General features: G+C 44.4%; 1 non-coding gene across 1 annotated transcript; it reads right to left on the bottom strand.

The window, feature by feature from the left end:
- Positions 1 to 1,778: 1,778 nt before the first annotated feature.
- On the bottom strand, positions 1,779 to 1,885 carry LOC111766360 (U6 spliceosomal RNA). Its single transcript, XR_002798431.1, has one exon. It is a non-coding gene; the product is annotated as a U6 spliceosomal RNA (small nuclear RNA).
- Between the last annotated feature and the right edge of the window lie 6,983 nt (positions 1,886 to 8,868).

Raw genomic sequence — 8,868 nt, 5'->3', positions numbered from 1 at the left:
CTCTCACCAAAGGTTTATATTATCATTTTAAGCTATTTGCACAATGGCATCTTAGTGCTAATTGTATGTTCATTAGCTTGGTAGCAATGGGATTGAACATCTTTTCATATATTTATCAGTTATGTCCATTCCTTTGTGATTTGTCTAATCTAACTTTCATCTATTTTTCTATCAGAATGTGCACCTTTTTCTTATTGAATTAAAAAATATTATTTTTACTTTGAAATCATCTTAAACTTACAAAAGTTGCATATACAGTGTAAAGAAATTTTATTTCCTGACCCATTTGAGACCTGATGCCCTACCACCCCCAAAATATTTCAGTGTGTATTTCCTACATAACGACAAAATCAGGTAATTGACATTGATATTTGTGGCAGATTGTATTTTCCAAAGCTGGCCACAACTGGTCTTATATCCCACGTGTTCTACAGCAAGACCTCAACACTCTTCCTGTTGAGAGGTGGGGCCTGTGTTTCCTTCTTCTTGACTCTGGGCAGGTTTGTGCCTTGCTCGTAACCTAGACAATGGAGAAGAAACGACACTGTGTGACTGCCAGCTTCTGCCTTGCTGGGTTCAACATTTGCTCCTGGAGCCTAGAGCTGCCGTGTGAGAAATCTGCCTTCCCAAGGCCACCCTGCTGTGGAGAGGACGTCAGAGTGCTCCTGTTGGCTGTCCTAGATTTGGCCCAGGCAGCAGACAGGCGAGTGAACAAGACCAGGCGGTTCCAGACATCGCCACAGAGTTGCCCCCCACCCCCACCCCATGCAAGACTTCCCAGCTGAGGGTCTAGCCCCATGGAGCAGAGACAAGTTGTCCTCATTCTGCCTTTTCCAAATTCCTGATCAGAGAATGGTGGTTGTTAAATGCCACTGTGAATTCTGCTCCTCAGCCATCACAGCTTGAGCAACACATCACTACCACCAAGCCTCAGACCTCGCTCAGGTGTGACCGTTAGCCCCACAATGTACTTTGTAGTAGGAAGGTTCACTTCCATTTTACGCGTCAGTCTTTTTCAGGCCGGAACAGTTCCTCAGACTTGTCTTGACTTTTTTTACCTTGATACTTTCGAAGATTAAAGAACAGTTATTTTGTGGAGTGTTCTTCACCTTTGGTTTGTATGGTATTTCTTCAGGATTAAATTCAGTTATGTGTCTTTGGCAAGAATATCACAAAAGGAATATTGCAATTTCTATTCGATCCACTATTGATAATGTTCAATTTGATCAATTGATTAATGTGGTGTCTGACAGGATTCACTCAAATAATGTTACTCTTTTTTCCATTTTAATTAATAAATATTTTGGGTGTACCAGGGGAGCATATTTTGAAACTATGTAAATATCCCTTTCTTCATCAAACATTCCTTTATTTATTTATTTACATTTAAAATTGATATCTGGTTTCTTATTTTATCTAATGAGTTATAATCTATTACTATCATTATTTATTTTGATGCATAAAATTGCTCTAGATTTCACCAGAGATAATGTCAAAAGTTCCTTGAAGGTAACTTTTGACATATCTCTGTAATTCTTTAGCCACTTTCTTACTTTCTGGCATAACTTCCTTACTTTCGGGCTCTTCTCATACTTTTCCCATCACAATCTTAGACTCAGTCATTTCTCCAAGGAGCCCTGGTACCTTTTAGTGGAGAATGGTATTTAGAAGCTAAAATCTAGACATCAGATGTGCTCATTGCTATTGTGTGTTTCTGCTCCCAGGCCTTGTCCATGGACAGAGCTGGGAATACACCACACATAAATATATACATATGTGTATATATGGAACGCGTCACAAATTTGCATGTCATCCTTACGCAGGGGCCATACTAAACTTCTCTGTATCATTCCAATTTTAGTATGTGTGTTGCCAAAGGAGCAACATATGCATGCATATGTATTCATATATATATATGTATAATATACACATATACATTTACATGTACATTTCTATATCTTTCAAAAACAAGTATATTGAAAATTATGAGTTCATGCCAATACTTAAGTGGTAGATTGAATTAGGTACCCCAACAAACACATGCTCTTCATCTTGATTGTGTCCCTGTGGGTGTGAACATGTTGTAACTAGGACCTTTGGAAGATACTATATTTAGCTAAGGTGTGGCCAGCTGCTGAAGCAGGGTGGGCCTTAATCCAGATCACTGGAGGCCTTATAAAGAGAACTGGGGAGTCACAGAAGCGAGAAAGGAAAGGACATGGCCATGTGACAGAAGCCAGAGATACAGGACAAGAAGTCCCAAAGGTTGCAGCAGCCTGTACCAGAACACTAATGATCTAGGGGAGGAAAACGGCAATATCTTGATTTTGGACTTCTAATCTCAAAACTGTGAGCCAATAAACTCTAGCTGCTAAGCCAAAACCTGTTGTGTGGGATTTGTGGCAGCAGCTCAGGCAGAGAAGACAACCTCCCTTTCCAACCCCGCACCACAGGGCTCACTCACGGTCCAGCTTCCTTTCTTTACTGGTAACTCCCTTCCTCACAGGGAAAAGTCTGCCTCCCACTGTCCTCACGTGATCAGCGCTCCCGTGTGTAACCAGTCTTCCGTCACTAGCACCGCCTCCTTCTCCATATGGACGAACCCTCATACCTCCCGGGCCCTAAAACCTTGTGTCAAGGTGGCGAGGCCACCCTCCCACCCACCCCTCCTCACCTCACGTAGGCTTTAACATCCTGCACGGACCACCCTACTGGGCAGAAGCTCTCCTCACTCCCCCAGGCTCCAGTTGCCCCGTGTTGAGCCATGACTCCCATCGCCTGGGCATCGTCAGCTCACACAGGCACTGCACCCCCATGCCAGGCCTTCCCCTGCCCCCCACATGGACACCCTCCTTGCCCCCCGGGCTCTGACCCCTGGGCCATGCTGCCACCCATGCGCCCTTCGCCACCCTGCTGGGCTGTGCGCCTATGGGAATGCCCTCCTCACCCCTCTTGGGTTCTGACTCCGACAGCAGGCCACCCTCTGGGCGGACCTCCTCCTCATTTCACGTGGACCCCCACACCCATTCTACACTGCCCCATGCCCCCCATGGGCCCCTCCTCACCCCATTCAGGGTCAGACACTCTGCTGTGTCTGTGGTTCCCCTACCACAGGTAGGGGCGCCTGCCTGCCTTGCTCTGCCCCATCTCAGGGCCTTAGGCCCAAGTTGTTCAAGAAGGGATGAAAGGAGAAGGAACAGAAGGAAAAAGGGAAGAGGAAGGTAAAAAGGAACAATTTCTTATTGATTTTCAAGAACTTCTCTTTATATATTAAGGATATGAATGCTTTATCATTTTTATAATATTGCATTTATTTTTTTTCCTAGTTTTTTACCTTTTTATTTTGTGGATGCTTTTAGTTTAAAAGTAACTTCTGGGAAGCAGCTGTGGCTCAATCAGTTAGGCTATGCGTCTACCGTGTGGGAGGCCCTGGGTTCGCATCCCGGGGCCTCCTTGTGAAGGCAGGCTCACCTGCATGCCACGGAGCGCTGCCTGGCCCACAGGCACAGTGGAGAGCTGACTCAGCAAGGTGACGCAACAACAACAAAAAAGGGAGACAAGCAAAAACACGGACGAGCGTGCAGTGAATGGACACAGAGAACAGACGGCAAGCAAGCTGCAAGGGGAGAGGGGAAATTTAAAAAATAAATAAATACAGACACAGAAGAACACACAGTGAATGGACACAGAGAGCAGACAGCACGCAAAAAAAAGCCACAAGGAGGGAGGAGGGAATATTTAAAAAAAAAAAAGAAAAAAGTAACTTCTTATTTCATGTTCAATTTGTACATATTTATTGTAGAAAAGAGATAAAATACAGAGAAACAAAATAAAAAACAACCATAATTGAATCATCCAGAAACAAGTCCATCTATGTTTTCTTCCCAGACACTTTTCAGAATATATTTTTTTGAACAAACATTGGGTCATAGAGTCCTTTCACTTAATATTTCACAGTCTTCATAATGACTGTACATGTTAATTTACAACATCACTATAAATGGCGTTAAGATGTCCCATTGTATGGATATTTAGTAATTTATTTAATTGATTTGCTGTAGGTCATATACTTCAGTCGTTTCTGTTTCGTGATTGCAATTCACACATTTTATATTCTTACATGGACAATCCTATATTTCTTTGTGTTTTCTTTCTTTGATATTAAGCTTAGAAAGCCTTTCACCACTTAAGATGCATTAAATCAACAAATATTTATAAAATGACATCCAGGTGTCAGGTTCTGGCCTAAGTGCCTTGGATCTGCCAGTGAGCAAAACAGATAAAATTCCTGGTTCTCAAAGTGTTTGAAGTTTTGTGTGTGGATGTGTGTATGGGGCGGAGGCAGATGTAAACAATAACCCTAATAAGTAAATGATATAGTATGTTAGAAAATAATCAGGGTATTGAGAAAAATAAAAAGAGGAAGAAGAGCAGGGTAAGGGGATGAAGAGTGCTGGGGAGAGGGTGGAAGTGGGGAGACCAGCCAGCCAGGGGGAGTCCTGTCTTTCAGCTTTTCAGCCAGTGGGTAAGCTGGACGCCATGGATAGAAGAGGCCCTGTTGTTCCTGGACATGTCTCTTGTCTAATACACCACCCACAGTGTTTCCTCCCCTGTTGGGGCAGATCTTGGTTTCTTTGGTTGTGCTCTGGTGGTTGGTTTCTCATAGTTGAGGCCATACTGTGAGAGATGTATCTTTCTTTTTTAAAGATTTATGTTTTATTTATCTGCGCCCCCACTCCCACTGTTGTTTGCGCTGGCTGTCTTCTCTGTGTCTGTTTGTTGTGTGCTCGTCTTCTTTTTAGGAGGCACTGGGAACCAAACCCGGGACACTCCCCCCCTCCCCATGTGGGAGGGAGATGCCGAATCACTTGAGCCACTTCTGCTCCCCACTTATGTCTCTCATTGTATTCCTTCATTGTGTCTCTTTGTTGCGTCATCTCACTGTATCATCTTGTTGCGTCAGCTCACTGAGCCAGCCCACATGTCAGCTCGCTGTCTTGCTTGTCTTCTTTAGGAGGCACCAGGAACCGAACTGGGACCTCCCATGTGGTACCCAACTGCTTGAGCCACATCTGCTCCCAGATGTATCTATCCTTAATGCTAGAATCACACTCAGATAACATGACGCTGATGCCGTGAGAGTCACTCAGGGTCTGAGAGCCAGACACTGTTCTCCACCCCACACTGACCCACGGTCCCTCTGGAGCACTGTGTGGAAGAGTGAGCCGGCACTACTTAAAATTGTCTCTGTCTCACAGGTATAAGGGGACAGGGCCTTTATCTTCTTATAGAGCTCTATGCTTGTTTCATAGTTAACTCAGTCTGTTAGGAATTGATTTTGGAATATGATACTATGGTGAGTTCTAACTTTCTTTCCCAAAGAATTAACAAAATTGGAATATTCTTTCTTTCCCTGTTGATCTGAAGCCTCCCTTGGCTGGGTTCGGAGCTGGAAGCTTAAGGGGACGGCACTAAACATCTCCTTCAAAAGGCAGCATTCATTCCTTAGTCATTCCCCTCTGGAGAGGCGCAGCCTCCCTCGACTTCACACTTTTACTCTGAACAGGGTCTCCCATTCTGTGCAGCCTCGCTGTAGGAGGGGAGGTTTGGGGGAGCAGGGAAGCAAAACGGTCATATCTAGAAAATGCTCCCATTGCTCTGGCCTTTGACGACGTGGTGGTTCTAGACCTGCATCACAGCAAGCGGCTTCCTTGGCCTCTGCAAACAGGCCGCCTCGTTGCCTTCCAGACAGACAGGCTCCCGGGTGGACTGCTCACACCGTTTGATACCACACGTGTCATCAGTGGCTCAGGGGAATACCAGTCACCACCTCCACCACCCTGAATGTGCCTCATTGTGCGCAGGACTTGACCTCTCCCCCTTCTCTGGGTATTAGTGCTCTGACCTCCTAATTTCTGAAACAGCATGCACCCTGCACAGCCCCCTGCCATCCAGGAGCACAGCCACAAATGCCACCAAGAGCCCTCTCTCTGCTGAGCTTTGCTTCATCACCTCCTCATCTGTTGTTGTTGTTTTTCGCAGTCAACTAGAGAGATTTATTGTCTTTTTTCAACCTGATTTTTAAAAACAATTTAGTCCAATGCATTTTGTTTAAAAAAAAAAACAGTTTCACATGCCATGTCATTTTAAATGGCTATATATTCCATTTATATGGTTATTTGGGCAAATATTTTAAACAACTCTCTGTTATTGATTATTTAGGTGTGTCTGTGTGTGATGTTTTCAAGGTATATAGAGGGGGATAAAGGCAAAACTGAGTAAAGACAGGCATATACTGTTTCCAAGTCCAAGAAAGCTGGGAAAGAGGAGATGGAGAAGTGAAGAGAAGCACAGGCAGTGGAGACGATGAAGGGCAGGTGTGGGCGATGGCGGAGCCAGGAAGCATTGCCCTCATCAGTCGTCTGCTGCGCTTGCTCTTTATCCCGAGCCATGGGCTCCTCTGCCCCATGTCCCTGACTTGCTCCTAGTCCTAGGACCCCCATCAGGAGGGGAGGGCAAACCCCTAGGCTTCTAGATGCCCAAGTGTCTGCAATGAGAGAACCCCTGTGTGTTGATTTTAGTCTGTTGTGGGCCCCAGAAACTTATGTTCTTAGATTGAACCTATTGGGAACCTTCGACTAGATTATCAGTTAAGGGCCATTTGATTAGATTGCTCCAATAGGGTGTAGCCGAGGATTGGTCTTAATCCTCTTACTGGAGTCCTTTATAGACGGAGGAATAGAAACCTCAGACATGGGAAAAAAGCCACAGTGACAGAGAGAAGCCTCCAGATGCTGACGAAGGAGAAGGAAAATCCATAACAGAGCAGCCAGAAGCTGAAGCAAAGGGGCCAAAGGAGAGGGGAGAGATGAGCAGACCCTGCTGTGTGCCTGATCCTGCACAGCTGAGCTCCGGGAGAAAGTGAGCCTGGAGGAGGAGGCAGGGACCTCGGCAGGGACCATGTGGCAGGTCTCCAGAATCGCCAGCAGCTGACCTGCAGTGAGACAGCCTCTCTGATGATGCCTTCATTTGGACATTTTCACAGCCTCAGACCTGTAAGCTTTTAACCCAATAAATTCCCACTGTAAAAGCCAACACCTTTCTGTATTGCTCCCAGCAGCTTTTAGCAAATTGAAACACCCTGACTTCCTCCCAGGCTGCTGGTGCCTCCGTCTTGTCCACAGCTTGTGGGCAGACTTACATTATCCTGCCTGAGGGGTGGCAGGAAAGACATGAGCAAGTCAGTAGTGCTTTCCCCTACATGGTCATGGTGGAAAATTGAGTTAGTGGCTTGGGAGATAAAGAAGCAGAAACAGCTCACACCACAGGAGAAAAATGTAGGCACAGAATCTCCCATCATTCTTTACTGACTACCACTTAGGAATATGCCTGTGCTTCCAACTTTTGGCTGAATCTTAAAATATGTGAGTTCATTGAAAGGTTCTTGTATTAGTCAGAGTTCTCTAGAGAAACAGAATCATCAAGAGATATCTGTCAATAGTATGAGGTTTTTTAAGAGTCTCTCATGTGACCGTGGGGATGTACAAATCCAGGTTTCACAGGCAGGCTGCAAACCAGGGGCTCTGATGACAGCCGGGAGTTTCCAGGAGATGTTGGCTGTCCAAAGACCAGCTGGGAAATTCTCTCTGAATGCTGAAATCACTACCCCTTTTAAGGCATTCAGCTGAGTCACTCATTGCTGACGCTGATCTCCCTGATTCAGGTAAATGTAATCAGTTATCTATGCAGTAAACTCACTGGTGACTAAAGTCCATGCATGTCCTTGTATTACAATGAGCCCAGTGCTTGCTTGACCAAACAACTGGATACTATTACCTGACAAGTTGATACATTAGCCTAACCATCACAGTTCCCAACATGGCCACAGTGGATTCTTTAAACACATCTCTCTCTTCTTTGAATTATAGGTAAAGACTATTTCACACATTCCACCATATGTTCTGATTCCTTCCTAAATTAGGGCAGGGTTGTACTTCCTGTAGTAACAAATAATAAGTAATAATGTAGTAATAAATTTCAGTATCTACCTTGGACCTCAAAGTGGGGAAGATGAGGAAAAAGATGGAGCAAGAGACCAAGTCCTAACTGCTACCCCCAATAAAAGAGCCAGAAAGGAATAAGTCATGGAAACAGGGACCTAGAGTGTGAGCATTCCAAATCACAGGCTCCTTTTGAGAGAGAGTGAGTGTAACGGAAAGAACATTAGCACTGGAATCAGTCTAATGACTGCCTTGTAAGACTTCAAGCAAGTCGTTTTGCTTCTATGGACCTCAGGTTTTCATTTATTGCTGTGGATTATATTATTATTCCCAAACATCCACTGCTCCTCCTTTTTCTTTTTATTAAATTTTTTTTTTATTTTTAAAGAAGTTTTAGATTACATAAATGTTGCATAAAAAAAATAAGGGATTCCCTTTTGGCCTACTCCCTCCCCCTCCCACACTTTCCCACATTAACAGCATCCTTCATTAGTGGGGTACATTTACTATAACTGATGAACCCATATTGAAGCATTGCTACTAACCATGGACTACACTTTACCTTATAGTTTACACTCTGTCCCACACAATTTTGTAAGTTATGACAAAATATCCAATGGCCTGTATCCATCACTGCAATGTCCGGTAGGACAGACCCAATATCCCAAAAATGCCCCATTTTACACCTATTCATCCCTCTCCCATCCCTCAGAACCTCTGTGGCCACTGCCTTTACATCAATGATAAGAGTAATTCCAGTGCTAGAATAATAATAAGTCTAGAATAGACTAATAAGTGTAGTTCATTGTTCATTCCCCAATCTTGAGGATTTGGGGATGGTGATCCACTCTGCTTCTAATTGAGAGAG

The sequence above is a fragment of the Dasypus novemcinctus genome, chromosome 21 (genome assembly GCF_030445035.2).
Source record: "Dasypus novemcinctus isolate mDasNov1 chromosome 21, mDasNov1.1.hap2, whole genome shotgun sequence".
Lineage (NCBI taxonomy): Eukaryota > Metazoa > Chordata > Mammalia > Cingulata > Dasypodidae > Dasypus > Dasypus novemcinctus.
The sequence above is the reverse complement of the archived record's forward strand: the minus strand, read 5'-3'. Positions and strand labels throughout refer to the sequence as shown.